Raw genomic sequence first — 23,307 nt, 5'->3', positions numbered from 1 at the left:
TTTTTCGAGTTGTAGAAATCCAGGTTCGGCTGCCAAAGTTATTTACTTCGGATCCCAAAGGTTGGAGCACTAAAAAATAGCTTTTAAAAAGTCACTTTCAATTGCGAAGTTCTCACTTTCGGCTACCGGAGTGCTCTCTGGATAAAATGGCTTTTAACGCTTAAAAACCATGATTTAAAGAATAAACTTTGGCAGCTGAACTTCCCACTTTCGGCTGCTGAAGTGCTCTCTGGACAAAAAGTGTTAAAAGGGTACTTAGGCTTTGGAAATGCATAACTTTTTGACTGGAACTCAGATTTTCGATCCGTTTGAACCGTTAGAAAGCTAATTTGATAAAATTTTCGATAAAAACACTTTCAAAAGCAAAATTTTCATTTCTCAAATGTGAAAATTTCATTTTGCTCCCCCTTGGTCAAGAAAAAGTTACAAGTAAAGATACTAAGAAATTAAGAATTTAAAAAACTCATAACTTTTTTATCTGAACTCAGATTTTTGATCCATTTGAACCATTGGAAAGCTAATTCAATGAATTTTGCAACTAAAATACTTTTCAAAATTTATTTTGGATTTTTGAAAATTTTATTTAATTTTCCCTTGATAAAGAATTAGATGAAAACTAAGTTGAACAAGATATTCTTAGTAATACCTAGACTTGAGCCAACACAATTAATTAAATGAGATTTATAAGATATAAAATAAATAAAATTTAAATTGTAGGGTCCCAAAAATGTTTGTTTCCTTATCTTGCTCTTCCTTAACCTTGATTTGAAGCAATTTGACAATTTTGAATCTAGGGCTTACAAACTCAATACAAACACTTCCAAAGTATATTATTAGCACACTAATTGTTTAATATAATCAAAACATGGGTTAAGATACCTAGGTCCAACTGATAATATTAATCGAGTTTGGGTTCAAGTAAGGTAATTTTCGCGGACACCTACTCGTTGTCATCCCTATTCACATACCTAATAATTTATTATTATTATGATTGATACACTCACACTTACATTAACTTACATTTATAATAATATTTTTCTAATTCTAAAAGAAAAAATTATATACTCTTATGATAATTTTTAGGATTATTTTCAAGAAATATGTACCATATAATTTAATGTATTTTAATTTAATGGATAAAATTTTGATATTAAATTAACACCATGAAAATTTATTATGTCACAGTTCCTGTATCCATTACCGGAATGCTCTCATGTCAATTTTTTATTTTAATTAGTGCTAATGTCACATTAATATTTTGTTAAAAATTAATATATAAATATATTTTTATGTGATTTATTGAAATTTATTTTTAGTACTTAAATGGAATAGGTTTTATAACATCCAAATTAGATTAGGATGCAAGTTTCAATAATTATATTTTAGTATTTATCCTATTTAAATTTGAATGGTATTTTTTTTTATAAATAATAGGATTTTTTTTATAATAATTAAGAATAAAATACTTAAAGCAATAAAAATTGTGTTCAAATTTAATCATTTATAATGATATATATTTTATAAATATAAATTAAAATAATTTCTTTTTAATTAATTTATAAGTTCGCTTCTTAATTTATATTTTTATATATAATAAATAGTTTATAAATTATAGATAAAAATAAATTAATAAATTTTAATAATTAATTAAAAAAATTTTGACTTTAAAATAAAAAGGTCATAAAATTAAAATTAGAAACAATGAATGGATTGCAACTTTAAGTTTTAGTCAAATTGAAATTGATTTTTTTAAAAAAATATAATTTACTATTTAAAAAAAACATAAATTTATGATTTAATTTTTTTATAAGATTTTATTTTAGATTATAGTAGAAATATAAGTAGGATTGGGAATTTCAAATTTATTACAATTCTAATGTTAGATTAAATAATAAAAGATAATAGATAATTATAAATAATATAAAAAAAATAAGGATATTTTTATTTGTTGAAATTTCGCTCCCTCATTTATACATTTATACATATATTATAGACATTATCAACTCATTTATTAGCCGATCCAATTTAAGAGAGTAAGCAATTATAAAATTTATCAATTGGCAAGTGATATATTAACTTTTCTTTTATTTGTTTAATGAATAAAAAAGTACATAGACATTTTGTGTATAATTCAAATTCAAAACACTTCAATTATAAGATTGATACTATTCCATGAATAATTTTTTCTTCTCTTATTTTTTTTTTACATTTCATAAAATTATTTGTAGATTATCTACTTTTTTGTACAATATATGTGATACCCCTTACCCGTCTACAGTGTAGCTAAGTAAAACGTGCTACATTCGGTGCTGGAGCACCCTATCTTATCTTGTCCTGTACATTGTTAATTTGAAATTTCATAGAAAATATATGGTAAATTTTTTTTTATCACAATTTGTTTCTGTGGATACTCGGGCAGAGCCTCCTCTGTTTTATTAGCATCTGGCGGGTTTTACTATTCACCTGTTAAAAATAATTTTATATCTATCTCATATTTACATATACATCATGTAATATCATATCATTTCTACTTATTTAATTTCAAGAAAATATATTTCTCATTCATTCATTCATTCATATGAAATTCATCTACAATAATTTACAATATCAAAATTGAATTACATATCTTAAAAAGATTTATATCATTTACTTATATATAATAAACAAAATGTAAAACTAAATATACATGGGCCCGACTAAAACTACTCTCTTTGAGATGACTAGCGCAACATCGGAATCTGATCAAATCTCTGTCGAGGGCACTCTGCTGTGGTTCTCGTGGATCGCCTAGTCTCCAGTACCTACGCGATGGAAAACCAACGCTCTAAGCAAATTACTTAGTGGTGCATAACTTTAAAGTAAAATAACTAAGTAATTAAAAATAATAATTCTAAGCTAATTTCATAAATTCTAAGTCAGTTATGAATTTTCTGCACTTTGAAAACAATTAAATTTATCAGTATCATTTTTGTTCATTTCTCATATTTTTAGTCTTAATTAATTTATAACAGTGCCCAAATAACCTATAACAGACTATAAGGCTGGATATACGAGAGTATACTGGTTAGACCTCCATATGTCTACCCTGTATGCAAGTGTCATGTCAGGCACAAGGCCAGCGGGCAAGCTATCAAAGCCAAAAATGAAATTAGGCACAATGGCCAACGGGCAGACATATAGCCTATAGAACAATTATATCAGACATATTTTATTGGTCAATGATTATTCATGTAGGCAGTACTACTATCTGTAGTCTCTAATTGATATACCAATCGATCCAAACTATATATATAAGCCTAGGTTTACTTTGGGCAATTAAGCATTATTAACTACTTATTAGAAATTTCATGTCACTTTATAGTGGAAAAGTGAGTTTCACATACCTGTTTCATGTAATTCAGTGTTTAGTAACATATTAGGGTTAAAACCCTACCATAAAATAATTTGTTTGTGAACCTTTCTTTAGGTTCAGTTTTAATGTCTTAATTTTACCTATCAATTTGGTCACTTTGTGGCCACTGTTTGGCCATACTTCCTTCATGGAAGTTGTTCCTTTATGTCTTGTCTTTGTTTTTCTTTTTTGAATCATGTCATTTGGATTTCTGGAACTCAAGTTATGATCAATTAACCATAACTAGTTCATTTCCTAATTCTGGCTCTTTAACTAGGCAGATTTTGAAGTTACATTTTACCAATTTAATTGGACATGTTATAGTCACTTTTAGGCTCTGTGTTCTTCATAGAGTTTGTTGCTCTATGTCTTATGGTAAATTAAAATTTTGGATTGTAATTTTTCAAGTTTTGTAGAATCACTTATAGCTAAATAATTAGCCTGGATTCAAGTACCCTGTGCCAACAGGATCCTAGTTCAGGTCAGTAGCTTTGACTCAACTTTTGGGATTCTTACATTTATAATTTGAGGAAAGTGTCTAAAACAAAGTTGGAGCTCTATTTCTCAGGTTTCCATAACAATATGGCTCATCCCAATTAGAGTTTCCTAGTGGGAGATATGACTAAAAGACTGTTCTAGAGTAAAATGGTCACTTAGGTAATTTTCAGAATTGGCATACTAATTTGATCTAGTTAATTGACCTAGTTTCCTTGATTTCTGGGTTTTGGTCAAAATACCAATATTGTATATTGATGTATTGTGGACATTTGGCCACTAGTTTCATTGCATTTGGATTTCTGTAGGCCAAGTTATGGCCTCTTTGCCAAAACTGGTCAAGTAAGCCTATATCTAGCAATTTCTAGCAATATGGTTCTAGGCAGTTTTGTTACCTAACTTAGGTCAATAATTTGGATTGCTTCAAGATATTTCTGAGGTCTATGGTCTTCATGAAAGTTGTAGTCCTATATCTAAGCTTTCTAATGGTATAAAATTCAGGTCATTTGGACTTGCCTAGTGGGAGTTATGACCAAATGAATGTGTACTGTTCATTTGGTCAATTTTCTGGGTTTATCATTTGGTCATCTGGATTGGGACAACAATTTGATCAATTTTCTGGGCAGAATTTGGGCATGATTTCTTCATGCAAATGGAGCATTTTAGGTCTAGTTTCACCTCCAATTGGCCTCATATCAATTGGAGCAACACACATTTAGTTATGGCTCAAAATATTCACTAGATTTTTCAAGTCTCAACCTGCATGGAAAATATACACTTCCAATTTTCATTTCCTCCAACTCCCAAACTACAAATTGATATTTATGGCACTTCTAACATCATCAATTCATCTCAACACAATCAAATTCCAGCAATAATACAAAGTCTCTAATAATTAAACTAAAACTCTAACTCTAATTTGTCAACCACAATATACACATGCAATCACATTCTAGTACATGTAACTTTATTACTCAATATATAACTTACATCTACTTACTCATCAACATCAAAAATCACCATTTACATGCATGAAAGCATCAATCTCCCATGTTTTCCAAACTGCCGAAATGAGGATTCTAAAATTTCTTACCATTGGCTTTCAATTTTATGTTATACTCACTCATTTCAACCTCAATGCAAGACTTAACAAAGAAAGGAGAAAAAAACTTGCACTAACCTTGAATGGACAATTCTTCAAGTTGCTAAAACTTTACCGATCTTTTCTTTCTTGGCTGCCTATAGTCTTTCCAATGTGTGGTGATTAATTTTTGTGAAGAAACTTGTGAGGTTCATGGTGAGAATGGGAGGGATTTAGAGCTTGCATGAAGAACATTCATGGAGAAAAATGAAGACTTTGGTTCGGCCATTTGAGAGGAAATGAGGAAGAAGATGAAGTTAGTGGATGCCTTTTTGTCCTTTTGCCTATTTATACTCCACTAAGTTTTATTTATTAATTTCAATCCTTAAAGTTTTAATAATTCTAATAATTTTCCCTTATGTTTCCTTTAATTACATTGTATATAATTTCATGTTTTCATGGGATTTTCAAAATTTAAATATTACTCATTTTAATAGACATTTAGGTCAAAAGTTGACTCTAGGTACCAAATGACCAAAATACTCCTCTTCAGGTTATAGTCAAACTTTTTCAATAATACCGACAAAATCTCTGATCCGACAGTTCCTTTAATTTTTATACTATCTATTTCATTTTTATTTTTTTACCTATACCAATTAACTAAATTTTCTTTAACATTTTCAATGTCATTTATACCTCAGTAAACTTTTAATTACGTCCTGAAAATTATTTCCTAGGGTTTCTCACGGGTCTGGGATCTTTAATTATCTACGCAGTGACTTCCCGGTACGATCACTCATCGCCGTGGTTTTGGCTCCTTTAACCTAGTTACGTTTTATTTCTTTTATTTTTTCTTAATTTTTTTTAGTCTTTATTTCATCAATTTATGTCTCCTCACTCTAGTTTAAGTGTAGTTTCAGACATTCTGACTGTCTGAATAGACATTAGTCTCGGAACAGTAAAACGTATGGACTACTTATAGTGAGGGCGTTACAATATATTCACATTTACTATTTATATAAAACTTTTTATTTTTTTTTCTTTTTACTTTTTACAATTTTTTTTTTCAGTTTTTTACTCTTTTGGCACGAGAATAAGATGTCCATCTAGTTATCCATCCCTCCATGACTACCTGCACCCAAACACCGTGGTTGCTGAGGCATCAACTCGCGGGTAATAGCCCTCAGAGTTGCTACTCATGAAATAGTCGACCCCTTCCCCATCTAGCATGATGCTAAATATGCCATACTAGTAAATTTTGATTGGATTGCTCACATCACAGACTCGTATTCCTCCTCGGTCTTAAGCTCGGCTATCCTCCCACGTGCCGAGGAGTGTGTGAACCCTGCTCCACAGTAAAAAGTTGTAACACAACTCATGACATCCACGTGACTCAAGATTACATCAAGGTATATTTCTAGAAAGTAAACTTTAAATTAATTAGAAAAAAATTCTTTTCAAAAGTAAAAAAACAAACACTTTGTCTGGATAGATGAAAAAAGGGATGAAGAAAAATAATTAGGATAAAATAATTTTAAATAAATATGTTTTTTTTTTGGATAAAAGTGAGAAAATAAAAGAAAAAGTTATTTTTTCTAAAATAAAAATTTGAGAAAAAATTAGTCTTGTATCTATAAAATTAGATATCCTTCTTTTTGTTTTTATTGTCAACTTTTATTTTCTACTCAGTCAAACATAAGGAGTGAACATAAAAAATGGAAAAAAAAATCAATTAATTTATTTTAACTTTAAATATTTATATTCATTAGTCTATATAATTTTAATTATTTATATTAAATCAAAACTAAAACAAGTTTACTTTTTTTTTATAAAAATCTAAAAGAAGGATTGAAGAATATTTGATTTTACAAATGTTTTAATGTAATGGCTAAATAATTAATTTTTATAAACTTTAAAGATTTGATAATAATTTATCTTTAAAACAACCAAAAGTTGTAATTGACATTTTTTATTTTTTGAGTATTAATTATGTTAGTTAAATTGATTCAGATACTTTAATCTCGCTATAAAATTAAAATTAATTTAATAATACCAAAAATCATCTTTAAAATTATCAAAGTTATTATTTGATCAAAATTAAATTCATTTTAAAAAAAACGCATGAAATTGTACACTTTCCGCCATTAAACGTGCAATGAAAATTTAGAAACATACATTATAAGCGTTTAAACGATTAATGAGAATAAAAACTTTAAGATGGACTTATCTGTATATTACTTTTCGTTTGTTTCGTAAATATTTACATATAAAAAATTTTTTATAAAAATATTTTTTAAAAATATTTTTTATGAAATTTTTTTTAATTATTTGAATATAATATTAAATCAATAATATGTGTTTATTATAAGTGTTTTTACATTTTTATAAAATTATTAAAATATAAAAAAATGACTTTCTTTCTTACTTTCGTTAAAAATTACTTAAATTTTTCTTTGATGAATAAAATATTTTATATTAATTTATTTTTTTAAGTACCTTAAATACTAAAAAATATGAAATAAATAGAGTCTAGGGTAATAATAATATAATTATAAATAAATATATAATTTATTTTCATTATTTATATAATTATAAATAAATATAAATAATATAAAATAATTTAATCTATAAATAACCCAATTTATTAAATCTATCTAAAAATGTCAATAAAATTTTAAAACATACATTTTCAGCCATTAAACTTGTTAAATTGGAATAGAGTTTTTTTTTTTATATATAAAAACTAAAAAATTTCCTTTTTCGAAGCTTTGAGAGTAGCCTCACTCGCTACCTAACTTTCATCTAAGAAAACTAACTTTATTCTTGTGGTTCTTCTCCTTCCTCTTCATTATCAAAAAGAAACTTTACTTGTGTGAAAGAAATTAAAATTAAAGCATATGGCGTGAGCAAAGCTAAAATCAATGGCTAAAACCATTGAATTAATATATATATATATATATATATATATATATATATATATATATATATATATATATATATCTTCTAAAAAATTTAACATATAATTGAAAATATTTATAATATAAAAGATTAAAAGAAATTCAAATTTTAACAATTTTTTTTATAAAGATTTTAACAATTTTTTTTAAGATTTTAACATTTTTTTTTTTGTGTATAAAGATTAAAATGGAAAAAATAAATAAAATAAAGTCCATTTTCGCCTTTTTGTTCCGAGAAGCAGACACTACAAGCTAAGTATATATAACATGATGTTTAATAACCATAAATTCCTTTGTTAATTTACTTTTTCCTAGCAAGCAAACAATGTTATAAGCTTCTCCATCTACATATCTTGCAACAAATTAAAGAAAAATAAAGGCTAACAATTTTGTCTCTGACCTTGAAAGTTTTGCTGGAGGACCACGAAGCCACATCAGTTGAAGGTTCCTATCTTGAAGTTTTCGGCGTAGTTATTAAATTCGGATCGAATCAATTAATTGAATTAGTAAATTAGTGAATTGACCCTTAAATCGACTTAGATTTATAATTGAACCAAATAAAAAAGTGACTTAACATGACCCAATCGACTCGATTGTTGAACCAGTGAATCGGTATGATCTGATTAACCCGATCGATTTAATTATTCAATAGAATCTCTCTTTTTTATTTTTAATATATAGAATTAAATTCAAAATATCATAAAAAAATTTTAAAATCAAAATTAATTGAACTAATTTAGTAGATTTTTTTTATTTTAATATTTATTTTTTAATAAATATTTAATATTTTATAAATATTAAAAAGGAAATTATATATTTATAAAAAAATTTATACATTATATTTCTTAAATACTTTTATATAAAATATAAAAATACTATTAAAATTTATTAAATATAACTTAATATATATTAAAATTTTATTTTAAATAATTAAAATTTAATTAATTATATATATTTATATTAATAAATATTATATTTAATTAATTTATATATTTAATTAATTTTTAATAATTAATTGAATGGTTGGCCCATTGGTTGAACCATCACTGAGTTAAACTCCGGGCCCGTTTAATAACACTAGTTTTCGGTGTTATTTAAATGGCGGTTTCAAATCAACGAATTTATGGTCAAATTATCCAGAATCTACTCGGAAAGGTGTTGCCGCCTCTTTTTCTCTCTCGTCTCTCTCTCTCTCTCTCTCTCTCGATCTATATTACTCTAGCCACTTAAGCTGCCGCCATTGTTCCAAATGGACTCCTCAAGGTCAAAGGAGCTGGTCAGAGCTGATGGACGGTAGTGATGGGGCCTTGAATGCTTGCGGTGAAGGAGAGAGAAAATGCTTCTTGGTTCACTTCTCTCTCTAACACCATGCCTATTCATGTCGTTCGACCATCCTTGAAAGCTAAGTTGGTGTTGCCGATTGTCCTGCAAGGGCTGGGGAGGTCACTAGCGGTGCTAGGTTGTCATCGGAGCAAGAACTGGAGCGAGGGAGGGAGGGAGGGAGAGTTGATAGGGAAGAGAGGGAAAGAAAGTTGAGGGGGGTGAGCTGCACATTTTCCACAAAAAAATTCTCTTTTTTTATTTCTAATATTATATTAATATTTAACTAATATTTTATCAAATATCTTCTCTACATAAAATAAAATAATAAAAAATAAAAGCGATTTAATTTAATTAATATAATTTTAATTCTCCATTAGTATAATAATTGTAATATATTAATATTAAATTAATATTTCTCAAATACCCTATAATAATAATAATAATAATAATAATAATAATAATAATAATAATAAAACCTAGAATATAAATAAAATCCTTTACAACTTAAAATAATATTTAAGTAATTTACATAAATAAATAATTTCATAATAATTCAAATATTTAAAACAAACATTTAATTTCATAACATTATAGATAATTTAAATTGTAAATAAAATAAAAGGGGTATAAAAAAATTTAACTACTTTCCATGGTAAATAATAAAACTCTATTTTTTCATTTTAATTTAATAGTATAATTTGAACTCTTAATTAAGAAAATATTAAATTTAAAATATTTTTATTAAATAAACAGGTTGTTACACTATACTTTTTTTGGGTTTTTTTTTTTTCTATTTGGGACTTTATAGATCTTTTCGTCTCCGAGCAAGGATTCTGATCATTCTGGGTGAGAGTTATTATAAGTGCCAACTCATCTCTCAGTTAATTCGGATTTAAATGTTAAGTTATAATAAGATTTATCAATTAATAAGTGATTTTTTTTTATTTTCTTTATTGAATCAAAAGTAAATAAACATTTTTTTGTAAAATTCAAACTTGAAAACACTTATATAATAAAACTCAATCTCATTTTATTGTTCATGCGCATAATGTTTTATTTTTAATTTTTAAACTTTTTTATATTTTTAAAATTATTCATTCTTTTTGCACAACTTACTAAAAAAGATACTTACATTTATTATTCACAATAATAATGCTTTTTTTTTAATATTTCTCTGTTTGCACAAAAATATACTCAATAATTACAAGAAATTTTAAAAATAACTACAAAAATTACAGATCACAGACTTTTTTTTTGATAATTTATCGATGATTTACCGACACTTCACCGATGAAAAATAGAAATAAAATTTAAATTAATTTATACCGATAAAATTATTGATCGATTACCAATGAACCCTTTATCGACGCTGTAATTTTATAAGTAAAAGTAGCATCTAATATTGACAATAAAATTAATAACCAAATAAAAAAATTAACGATGAAAACATTATTGGTAATTACCTACTAATTCGCATTTAGTTGATAACATTAAAAAGAAAATTAAAAAAAATTTAAAAACTTAAAAAATTTTATCTATAAAAATTTTTCTTGGTAATTATCAACAAACTCATCTTTTATAAGTAATATTAAGAAGAAAAAAAATAAAATATTAAAATAAATATCTACGAAAATTTTTTATCTGTAATTACTAACGAAACATATTTAGTTAGTAATCTAAGAATAAAATAGAAATAAAAAATTTTAAAAAGTTTAAAAAATTTTACCTATGAAAATTTTTCATTAGTAATTACCAATAAAACATATTTAATTAAGAAGAAAGTAAAAACAAAAAATTTTAAAAAGCTTAAAAAATTTTACCTATGAAAGTTTTTGCATTGGTATTTACCAATAAACTCATTTTTTATGGGTAATATTGAGAAGAAAATAAAAAATAAAATTTTAAAATAAATACCTATAAAAAATTTTCATCGGTAATTATCAACGAATCATATTTAGTTGGTAATAATAAAAAGAAAAAAATAAAAATAAAAAAATTTTAAAAAGCTTAAAAAATTTTACCTAAGAAAATTTTTCATTAGTAATTACCAATAAAACATATTTAATCGGTAATGCTAAGAAGAAAATAAAAATAAAAAAATTTTAAAAAGCTTAAAAAATTTTACCTACAAAATTTTTTCATCGGTAATTATCAATAAATTCATTTTCTGTAGTTAATATTAAGAAGAAAATAAAAAATAAAATTTTAAAATAAGTCCTGTGAAAATTTTTTGTTAGTAATTACCAACGAACCATATTTAGTTGGTAATATTAAAAAGAAAATAGAAAAGAAAAATTTTAAAAAGCTTAAAAAATTTTATTTATGAAAATTTTTCATCGGTAATTACTAACGAATTATATTTTTTTAGTAATACTAAGAAAAAAAAAGAAAAATTTTAAAAAGTCTAAAAAATTTTACTTACGAAAATTTTTTATCGGTAATTACTAACGAAATATATTTAGTCAGTAATACTAAAAAGAAAATAGAAACAAAAAATTTTAAAAAGCTAAAAACTTTTACCTGCGAAAATTTTTCATCGGTAATTACTTACGAATTCATTTTTATCAAATTACAAAAAGTATGAAATTCTCACATTGTTTATAAATAGATAGAAGAGGAGTAAGTTTCTTTATAAAATGAAAGTCACTCCCCAATATAGCCTAATTGCGGCATAGCCACTATGTCCGGCCTACTTTGGGACTCACTAGTAATTTTTTTTTAAATTATTTAAATTTTTAAAAATTAAAAAATAAATTTATATTTAAATTAAATTAAATAATTAATATTTAATATTTAATTTAAAAATAATAAAAAATTTTAAAAATGAAAAATAAATTAAAAATTAAATTAAATTAAATTAAAATTTTAAACTAAATTAAATTGAAAATTTAAAATTAAATTAAATTTAAAATTAAATTAAATTTAAAAATTAAATTAAATTAAAATATAAAAAATTAAATTAAAAAATATAGAATAAAAATTAGCTACGAAAAGTTATCATTAGTAATTAACTATGATAATTTGTTGTCATCGATAATTACCAATAAAAAAATATTGTTAATAAATAATTGATAATTTATAAGCGTATAATTTTTCACGAAATTACCTATAAAAAATTCTAATTTAGCAACACTATTTTTTTTTGGGTAAAAATATCTTATGGTATAATTTGTCGATAAAAAAAAATTCGTTGATAATTCTTTGATAATCCTGATTACCAATGAAATATAGACATATTTAGTTGGTAATTTTTATAATTATTTTTTTTAATTTCTTATAGTGATCACTATTTTCCTTTAAATCATTTTTTAAAATAATTTTTTATTTCAATTTATTTTAATTTTTCAACCATTTAATAAGGATTTATATAATTATTTTTTTATTTAATGTTTCTTTTATATTTTATTGTTTAAGTGAATTGTGTTTTTTTCAATTTCTTTTTTATTTTTACTTTTGAAATTTTTTTAAAATTATTTACTCTTTTTATATAATATACTAAAACAATACTCACATTTATAGTTCATAAGAACAGTTATTTTTTATTGTTTTATTTTTTTTTAGATTCTTTTACCCTTTTTTTTCACAAAATTGGTAGGCCATTCTGTGCTCCATACGTTCATAATTCTACCGCACACAAACACGCTTTTCTCTTAAATACTTTTTTTTTTAATTTTTTAAAAATCTTTTTAAATTTAATTTGTTTTAAGTTTTTCAACAACTTGAATATGCCTTACATAATCATTTATTTTTTTATTTTATTTTTCCGTTTTCATTGGTTTAGTTATACATTTAATTTATTTAACTATTTAATTTACACTAACTATTATCTTTATATACTAAAATTATATTTAAAAAAGTAATTATATATATTTTTTTTAATCTTGAAAAGGATAATAATAATCTCATTACTAACCATTATTAAAAAAAAAAAAATTAACAACACGTGAACTTACACTTGTATGTATACTAGAGTGGAATGCAAGAACACTCTCATGGGAAAAGTTTTTTTTTCCTTCCTCTCTAAACTTTTTCTATTCAAAAATCATTTAATTTTTTTTTTTAAAACCAACCAATCTATTAATAAATCCGATTTAACAAATTAAGACATAATAAAATATATTGACATTTTTTTATTAAATTTGTCAAAATCACATAACACCTTATATAAAATTTAAATTCTAAACATTAATTTTAATTTGAAGATGAGTACTGTTTCATTTTTTTTTAATTGTTTACTCTTATGTAGTGATATATTAACTTTTTTTTTTTTATAATGAGTAAAAAAGTACAGAAACATTTTGCATATAATTCAAATTTAAAACACTTCAATTTTAGGATTGATACTATTCTATGAATAATTTTTTTTTCTTTTCTTAATTTTTTTTACTTTTTAAAATAATTTTTAGATTATCTACTTTTTTCACAATATATCCACATTTGCTATTCATATGAACAATACTTTTTGTTGCGACCCGCCCCATAGGCCGAATCAGTATAAAGCTTCCGAAATCTGTAGTAAGCTTCACTATTCCCAAACTCATAACTATGACTAAAATTAAGGCTCAATATACAAATAATATAAAATAAAATATCATAAATTTATGTGGGCCAGCTCAACTCGATAACTATAAAAAAAACCAAAATTAGGAGAACCCAAGTCAACCCTGATGTCCATCACGTGCAAACTATTTAATATCATAAATTTTTCATTAAGTAATACAATATATTCATAAACCAATGTCACAACGGAATTCTGGTAATTAAATAAATAGATAAATAAATAAACACAATAAAAACTAATAACTAAAAAGCACAACCTACGAAGGAAAATGCAGGTTAAATTCAAAAATATACTCGCTTCTCCTGCAACATGTGAAAAATATTTAAACAGGAATGGACATTCGATTTAGAAAATTTAAATATTAATTATAGAAGCAATTTCTATAACTATCTAAAACTAGTGCACTCCTACCATGAAATGCATATCCATCACATATAATAATAGTTTACTCAATATTCACACGAGAAGATAATTTGGAGTTATTCACGCATCTAGTGTGTAACATCAATACATAAATACGGGAGCTGATCCCCTATCCAACCAGCGAACTCTACTCAAGCTGGACTTTTACTTAATAATCCAAGTGCGGGGATCAGCGAGATCAACTCAAAGCTATACTCACTCTGACTTATCCATATATAAGAATCGGGTCTAAGTGAGTCAAGATCCAGCCGGGACTACCGTCCTACCCATATCCATATCCACACCTTATATAAATAACACACACAGCTCCAAATTATCTTTAGGGCAACATTCACAAACAAATAACAATAATTAAATATGTAATAACCAAATGCTTTTAATATATTAACTATTTATGTACATAATAAATTATTTGTAGAATACATGAGCATGCAAGATATATAATTAATATGAAAATTACAAAAATAATCAATATCCAACTCACAAGCTAGTTGACCCGATTGTAGCTGGTTAGGCTAGAAGGAGAAGAAATGCTAACCAGCACCGATTACCTAGACAGACACATTGATCCCTATCAAATTTACTGACGGAATTAATTAATTAATTTAATCAAACAAGTAAGAATAATTTCTTAGTCTTACCGAAAATTTGAGAAAGTCTTCCCTATAATTAGACCTAACCTTCTTGCAAGAAAAATGCAACAACAGCAATAAAAAGGGACTCAGGCCCGCAACAATAATTATACTGCCCATTTGAGGCCTACAAGGAGCCTAATATAGGTCCAATCCTCTAACTCTAGCTCGAGTCCTTAACTTCTTTACAGTCTAAATATTTATTTTCAGCACTTCAAATTTTATGAAAATAGTCCTGGAGATCCTCTACATCGTCCTTAAAATAATTAAAGTCATTTTACTAAATTTTTCTAAGCTAGAAATATTTTACAGATTTAACCAGCTAGTTTAAACAAGGGACAAACTACATAATTTGACTTAGGGACTATCTTTGTAAATTTTGCTATCTGGAATGTGTCTGGAATGTCTGAAAATGTTAGGAACGATTGTAAACATGACCTCTTTCCGGGATAGCCTGTCGGACACTCAAACCGGACTGGAAACTCAGTCCCTAGTACCGGTGAGCTATCGCCGATCTGATTACACTTAAACAAAGAGTAAAAATTGGTAATTATTATCATATAATTATTTTTAATTTATAAGAATTGAAAAGGCCCAAAAATCTCACCAAGCAATCTGGATCGTTCGATGATCGCCTTTTTCAAACGATGCCCGATTGGAGTGGAGTTGGTCTCATCTCAAAGGTCTCGATGCGCTGAGATTCATCGATGATCTTGGATCACCAATCCGACCATTGGATTGGCCAAAATTGAGCCCAAAAGTTTCAGTTTCTCTCTCCTAGATTCGACAGGTGGGGTTGTTTAGATCTAGCAGCCCAAAAGAAGAGCAGTTGAACGCCGGTGGTTTGGCTCCGATCTGTTGTAAGATTACCGAAAAATGACGAAAGATCGTTCGCCTCCCTCTTATGCATCTCACCGAAAAAATGTGCTAGCCGCTCATTCACTTTGATGAGCTGCGCCGATCTTCTTGGTGGTCGCTTGAGCCATTTGGCCGTTACTGTTAGTCTAAACGGAGTGGTAGTGAATGGAGAGGGAGAGGGAGAGATGCGGGAGGAGAGAGAGAGATTTTTAGGGGGGTGGGGGGACTATTTGTTGGTTTTGAAAATTCTTCTTTTTTTTTTTTTAAACTTTTAATTACACTTTTAGACCTTGAACTTTTTAGGTATATTCAAATGGGTCTAGAATTCTTTTCAATTGGGTTTCAAAATACAAATATATGAATAATTAAATAATAAAGAAAATATAATAAATAACATTGACAACAACAACAACAACAACAACAACAACAACAACAACAACAACAACAACAACAACAACAACAACAACAACAATAATAATAATAATAATAATAATAATAATAATAATAATAATAATAATAATAATAATAATAATAATAATAATTAAATCAAATCTCAGAACCAAGGTTAATAATAATGAAATAATATATATTTTTAATTAATTTAATATTAATATTTAAAACTAATCATTTAAATTAAAATTGGACTATTAAATAATTTATAAAATATATTTAAAAACAACATTAAAAATATATGAATGAAAGTTTTACCAAAAATTATAAATTAGTTAAATAACATTTAAATACCAATAAAAAAATATAAAATTTATATTTTAAAAATTCAGGTTATTACACTTTTTTTTTACATTTTAAAATTATTTTTTAATTTTTTACTCTTTTGGCACAAAAATAAGATGTCATCTAGTGATCCATCCCTCCATGACTCCATGCACCCAAACACATTTTTTCTTTGAGTACTTTTTAAAACTTTTTTTTTTATTTTGTTTATTTTAATTTTTCAATCATTTAAGTATTGCTTATATACTTATTTTATATTTATTTAATTTATTTAACTATCTATTATATAAATTAAATAGTTAATTATTGAATTTTTTTAATCATTTAAGTATGACTTGTACAATCATTTTATTATAACTTATATAATCATTTTCTATTAATTATTAATTTTTACGAAAATAATTTTAAATGACTATATATATATATAATAACTATTTACAAGAAATCATTATATTTTTTTTCAAAGATAATAATAATTTCATTGTTAATTACTGTTAAATATAAGAAAAAATAAAATTATTTACAAACTAAGTAACACCCCTAAGTTCGGTAGTGCGTTCTACTGTTTCGGTGACCAGTGTTGTCCGGACAGCTAGGATGCCTAGAATTACACTTCAATATGAGTGAGGAGACATAAAATAATGAAATACAAGAAAAGAAAATACAAGAAAAATAAAGGAAAAATAATAGCAAAGAAATGTAACCAAGTTAAGCGAGCCGAGAACCCTAGCGATGGTAATCAAGGAAGTCACGGCGTGGACCGTTGACTAGCTACGACTGCGGGAACCCTGGAAAACATTTTTAGGACTTAAATAGACCCTTATTGAAGAATAAATCTCATTAGAAAGATCAAAGAAAAATTAAATAATTAGTACAAAGAAAAGTGAGAAATCGAAAAATAGACAAAACCCGGTGTTACCGAAAAATCGGGAATGCAACCCGAATAGGGGCATTATGGTCATTTGACATCCCAAATTGTCTTTTGATCTAAATGTCCATTAAAAATAAATAATATTACACTTAAAAAATAAAATAAAAAATTAATTTGGGGGTACCTAATACAAATAGCCAAAAGTGGAGTGAAAAAGGTGTAAATAACACATTTAACTTATTATATGATTTAATAAGTGTGAGTGGGCCACTAAAGGAATAAACTAAGTTAAATGGGGCATGTGTACACCTAATATGCAATTTGCAAATTCATTTCTTCAAAGTTCCTCAACCATGCCGATTTGAGAAGAAAGAAGAACTCCATTACCGTCTCACTTGGAGCTTGATCCATCCCTCCATTTCATCTCCAATCACTTAGATTGCTTCATTAAAGATTGTTTACACATCATAAGGAAGAGCTTGATACCAAAATCAAGAAGTTTAATCAAGGTTTAGCAAGTTCCAACCATAGGTAAGTTTACATTTTTGAATATTGCTTTGTTAAACTTTGTGTACATGTTATGGGTGTTGGATTTGTGAAGAAAATTTTCAAGTTTGAGGAGTTATTGATATGTCCATTTTGGACAGCCATGGAGTTATGTATTTAATGATTTATTATTACATATATTTGATGTAAATTCATGTTGAGTAGAGGGATTTAATATCCTAGTAAGTTATTTCCATGAAAATGTGGTGATTGTGCACTTAAATTGGAGATTGACGAATTGTGGGACACTTTGGCATTGTAGAACATTTCGGCAGCCTTGGGACACTTTGATAAATGTATGAGTTCATGAAGGTATTGGCAGAATATTGACATTGAGGATTGATGGATATGTATATAGATTGGTTGTGTAAAGTGTATGTAAGAATGAGTAATATTTAGGTGTATATGTGATTGTACTTAGACTTTGTAAATTTGAGTTTTAATTGGTGTATTGAGGATAATTGTAATCTGCCCAAAGTGACTTTAAAGTGAAGAGGTATGTGGTTTTGGTAATGTACCAAAACAGAATTGGTAAGGGAAGTGGACATATAGCAATTAAATGTGTAATGGATACATGTATAAGTAAGGTAATTAAGGGCAGTATGCATTTTAGCCTATAACTTTAAATGTGTAACCTCAAATTGGTATGAGACCAATTGAAGGTGAAACTAGAAAATGTGCCAACTTTCATTAAGAAAGCATACCAAAATTCTACTTGCAAAGTGACATGAAAAATGACCAATTCGGATTAAGTGCAATTGAAACCTGAAAACTGACTAATTGGGCAGCAGTTAGTTTTTAGGCCATAACTCACTCAAAACAGGTTCAATTGACCTGAAATTTTAACCATGAATAGTTAAGACCCATACCTACAAGTCTTATGAAGACACCAAAGCCCAGAAATGACCATAAGCAAGTCAAACAGCTTGCACAAGTTCGGGTCTAAAAACTGGCCGAACCAAAGTTGACCAAATTGACTTAAAATTGACCTAATTTGATGCCATTTGACCAGCAATAGTATAATGACCATAACTTGGTCTACTCGACTCAGAATGACCTAAAATTTTGCCCCGCGTTCCATAAGACATAGATCTACAAGTTTGTAGTTTTAACCGAAATCCGAAAACCGAGGGAACTAGGTTGTCCGGCTAGGTCAAACTAGTATCCCGGAATCCAGCAAGTTGCATTAAAATGCACTAAACAAGGAAATGAGTTTGGTAAAACGTACCAACCCTAAAACCCTATCGAATGTGACATATTAGTAACGTTAAAACCTAATTTACCTAGAATGCATCGAGGGTCGGTATGTTAGGTGATTAAGCAAATAATAGCTTTCAGTGAATTATTTGTCAAACATTATCGATAGAGACAGTTTAATTTAGTACTGAAACACTTCAAATTGTGTTTCTTAGTTAGCAAAGACTCAGGAAAAGGGAAGGAAACACTGAGTCAAGACCAAGAGACAGTTATCAGAGGTTTGTGCACAACTAGTTTTCAACTGATTTTGCTCTGAATAATATTTCATATGTTGTGCACAACAACTATTTCTTTTGAATTTTTCAATTGAAATGAATTATGACTAATTGTACATTATTGTTTTAAATTGTGGAAATGTGTTTGAATAGATATTTATCGCTTGAAAAGCACTGTAAATGGTTTGAAATTGTGAGAAATTGTTTGAATGATATTGATGGATACTTATTGCTTGAAAAGCATTATAAATGGTTTGAAACTGTGAAAAAATTGATTTAGTGTGATTTGTGAAAGTTGAAGTTAATTATGAATTGTGTTGCCATCTTGTGAATGAAATTATGACTTTGGAAATTTTGAGATAAAAGGTGTTTAGTGTTATCAGAGCAAAGTAGGGACGGCGATACGTAACGCCTACGATTCTTGGGAACTCTCACGAGTGAACTCAGGAGCTTGCAGGGATGGCGATACGTAATGCCTGCAAGTGCTCTGATAGGTACCACCCAAGGGCTTGTAGGGACGGCGATACGTAACACCTACAGGTGCTTTGGTAAGTACCCTTAAATGCTAGCATTGATCAGAAAATTGTGTCATGGCCTAAGTTGTGTATGAATTAGCAACACTGTGTTCTTATATTATTTGACTAAATTGTGTTATTATGAGCTTTAATAATTTGTGAAATGGAGTTTAAATTCTTATTGACATTCACTGTCTTCTGAATTTAACTATGTTTTGATTACTGAGATTTATTGTGATATTGTGTTAAATTCCTTATGACATTCATTGTCTTGAATTTAACTATGGTTTTAAGTATCCACTATTTGAATGATTTATGAATTATGATTTAAAGTTGTATTTGGTTAATGTTGTGCACTACTGAGACATTGTCTCAGCGATAGCTTTATTCTTGTCGCAGTGAAATGACAGACAGAGCGTGAACTAGGTCGCTAGTATCTCCCGCGAGAGACTACCGGGTATAATGAGTATACCAATATTTTGTATTTTGTAATGTAATGTATGTTCACTGTATGTACATATTGTTGTTGGTTTTGAGCAGTTGTAAAATAAAAATTGTACATTGAAGTTGTAAAATAATTATGAGTTATTTTGGCTTGTAAAAATTTGTATTATATTTCTTTTATCTCAGTCTTTGAAAAATCACTGCAGATTTGAGTTGAGAAATATGTTGTGTTGAGAAAAATGTTGGAGTTGAGATTTGGAAATATAATGAAGTGCTTTTACAGGTTTTCTGAAGAACTGTTTTATCCAAAATACAGATGGCACACTGCCAAAATTTTTATAGAAATTTCAAATAATTCAAATGTGTTAGTTCTATCACTTCAGTTCACAAAAGTTTTTAAATGCCTGTAAATAGTGCTCACCACTGTAAAAGAAGTAAGAAAAGTTTTTAAAATCCCTTGTAGTGTATTTAATGGGTTATCAGTAGACGGAGTTAGTAATTCATTAGGTATACTACGGGATCATGTTATGCCTTACAGAGGGGTAGGGTGTGACAAACTAGCAGCCGCATGTGAGCAACTTTGCTTATATTATAGTAATACCGATAAACTTAGAAAGTAAAATAAAAATAAAATAAAATAAAATTCAAACTTTTAATTATTAAATATAGAAAATTATTATGTTTTTTCTTTAATTTAATACCCAACAGTAAAAAAATTCACTCCAATTAATTTGTAATTAAGACTTGATTGTAATTATATTGTATTTGTTATTTTTGTGGCTTGAATTTTGGATATATTTTTCATAGACTCAAATTGTGATCTGATCTGAAAGTTTTGCTCTAAAACCCAATTGGGATAAAAAGTGAGACATGTGGTAGTAGCGAAGGGCACGGGACGATAGGTCCAAGCCCGAAGCCCACCATTGATCTTCTTGGGAGTGCAGGGGCAATGCCCTGCGGTATGGACCAATATAAATATTGTAATATTCTACCATTTGTGGTAGAGTTGTGAGATATTTGAAAAACATACTGGGGTTAGGTTTTGAGAGTTCTGAGTGATTGTATCATGCTTTTTTCATCATGGTGGAACTTTTTCTCTTGTCTTGCCCGTGGACGTAGACCTTATGGTTGAATCATGTTAAATCCTGTGTTATTCTTCTTCTCTTTTCTATACTATGTGATTGTGCGATTTGTGTGTGTGCTTTAGATTTGCATGCTTGTTATAACAAATTGGTATTAGAGCTTTGTGTGTAAAACCTAGAGTTTACACATGGTGTCATCTTCAACGAAGTATGAGATGGAGAAGTTTGATGGTAGATCAAGTTTCAGTCTATGAAAAATTAAAATCAAATCTTCCTTAATCTTACAAGGACTATGGAAGGTAATCGAGGATAACTTTCCAGAAGGTATGAAAGAGGCGGAGAAGGCTAATCTGAAGGAGAGAGCTTTAAGTGAGATTTTCATGAGCATAGCTGATAATGTCCTACGTGAGATTGCTGGTGAAAGCTCAACGTCTGTGGCATGGAAGAAATTAAAGGAGATATACTTAAAGGAGATAAAGTTTGCCAAATCACTGAGCAACTACCTGGATCTGAAGAAAAGGCTTTACAATGTGAGAATGAGCGAATGTACACCCATTAAAGAACATTTGGATGAATTTAATTCAATCATATTAATATTGAGGTTGATAGTAAGGATCAGGCCCTTATTGTATTATGTTCTTTACCACTCTCCTATGAGACTTTTGTTGATACTCTGTTGCATAGGAAAGATAGTATTTCACTAGACGATATTAGTAATTCTCTAAAATCGAAGGAGTTGAAAAAGAATTTTTTAGATAATAGAGAAATATTTGAGGGGTAAGGTTTGGTGAGCAGGGGAAGAATACATTCAAGGGAGGGTTCTTCCAGTAGAAAGAAATCTAAGGCCAGATACTAAGTCAAGAATAAAAAGGCCAACTATTTTGAGTGCGGGGAGCAAGGTCACTACAGGAGAGACTATCCCAAGTTGAAAATAAAAAGGGAAAGCAACCAGAAAGTTCTGCAAATGTGGTTGATAGTTTTATCGATTCTGATGGTGATGACAGTGTTGGAGAAATTTTATTCGTGAGTTTTGTTTGCTGATTTTTTAACCTCGCGAGTGCTTGGATCATGAACAAATAATAAAGTAGTGAGTAGAGTATCGTCCTACGAGAAATTTAACTAGTAAGTACCAGACTACACAGCGATTTTGGCTGTCCAGGCGATCGAATAAAATGGGGGAATGGAATTTGTCTATTTTGAATACTAGGAATAAAAAGGGTAATAAATTTTAAATGGAATAATCTATTTTGAAATAATTCTAGAATTAAGATTTCACACTTTAACCTTATTATGGATGTAATTTTGCTTACTCATTGGATTGAGAATTGTTTGTCTTGATGAAAATTAATCCTAAAGTATCCTAGGTCCTCTCTTAAGGCATCTAAGGTGTGTCTCTATTAGACCTAAACCCTACTTTCATAGGTGATTGGTTCTAATAAAAACCTTTTAAAACCTATGATTAATTATGGAACTCCATAAAGGTTATCAGTCTATCTCTAGGTCAGATTTTCTAGGTTCAAAATCTTGATTTTCTAATATTAATCTTCACCTTTCAGTTCTTCAATTAATATCTATAATCAATACTAAGTGGGTACCAACACATAGCATGCATTAAGATTGCAAGAAATTAAATCAAAGAATAAATCTCAAATCCAATAAATAAAACTCAATATTTATCCATAATAATGATTACAAGCGTTACTCTCCTAATTCCAGAATATGGAAATTACTCACTCATGGTGAGTTCAGCAAACATAATAAAAAATAAAAATAAAAGAACAATAAAAGTCCGCTTAAAGAAATAGAACAAAAGAACTGAAGAGAATTTACAACTTTGATCTTGTGGAACTTCAGCTGAAGGCTCCTCCTTGATATTGAGACACTACTCTTCTAGACGGCTGTGAGAAAATGACGAAGGTGT

The sequence above is a fragment of the Hevea brasiliensis genome, unplaced genomic scaffold (genome assembly GCF_030052815.1).
Source record: "Hevea brasiliensis isolate MT/VB/25A 57/8 unplaced genomic scaffold, ASM3005281v1 Scaf175, whole genome shotgun sequence".
Taxonomy (NCBI): domain Eukaryota; kingdom Viridiplantae; phylum Streptophyta; class Magnoliopsida; order Malpighiales; family Euphorbiaceae; genus Hevea; species Hevea brasiliensis.
The sequence above is the reverse complement of the archived record's forward strand: the minus strand, read 5'-3'. Positions refer to the sequence as shown.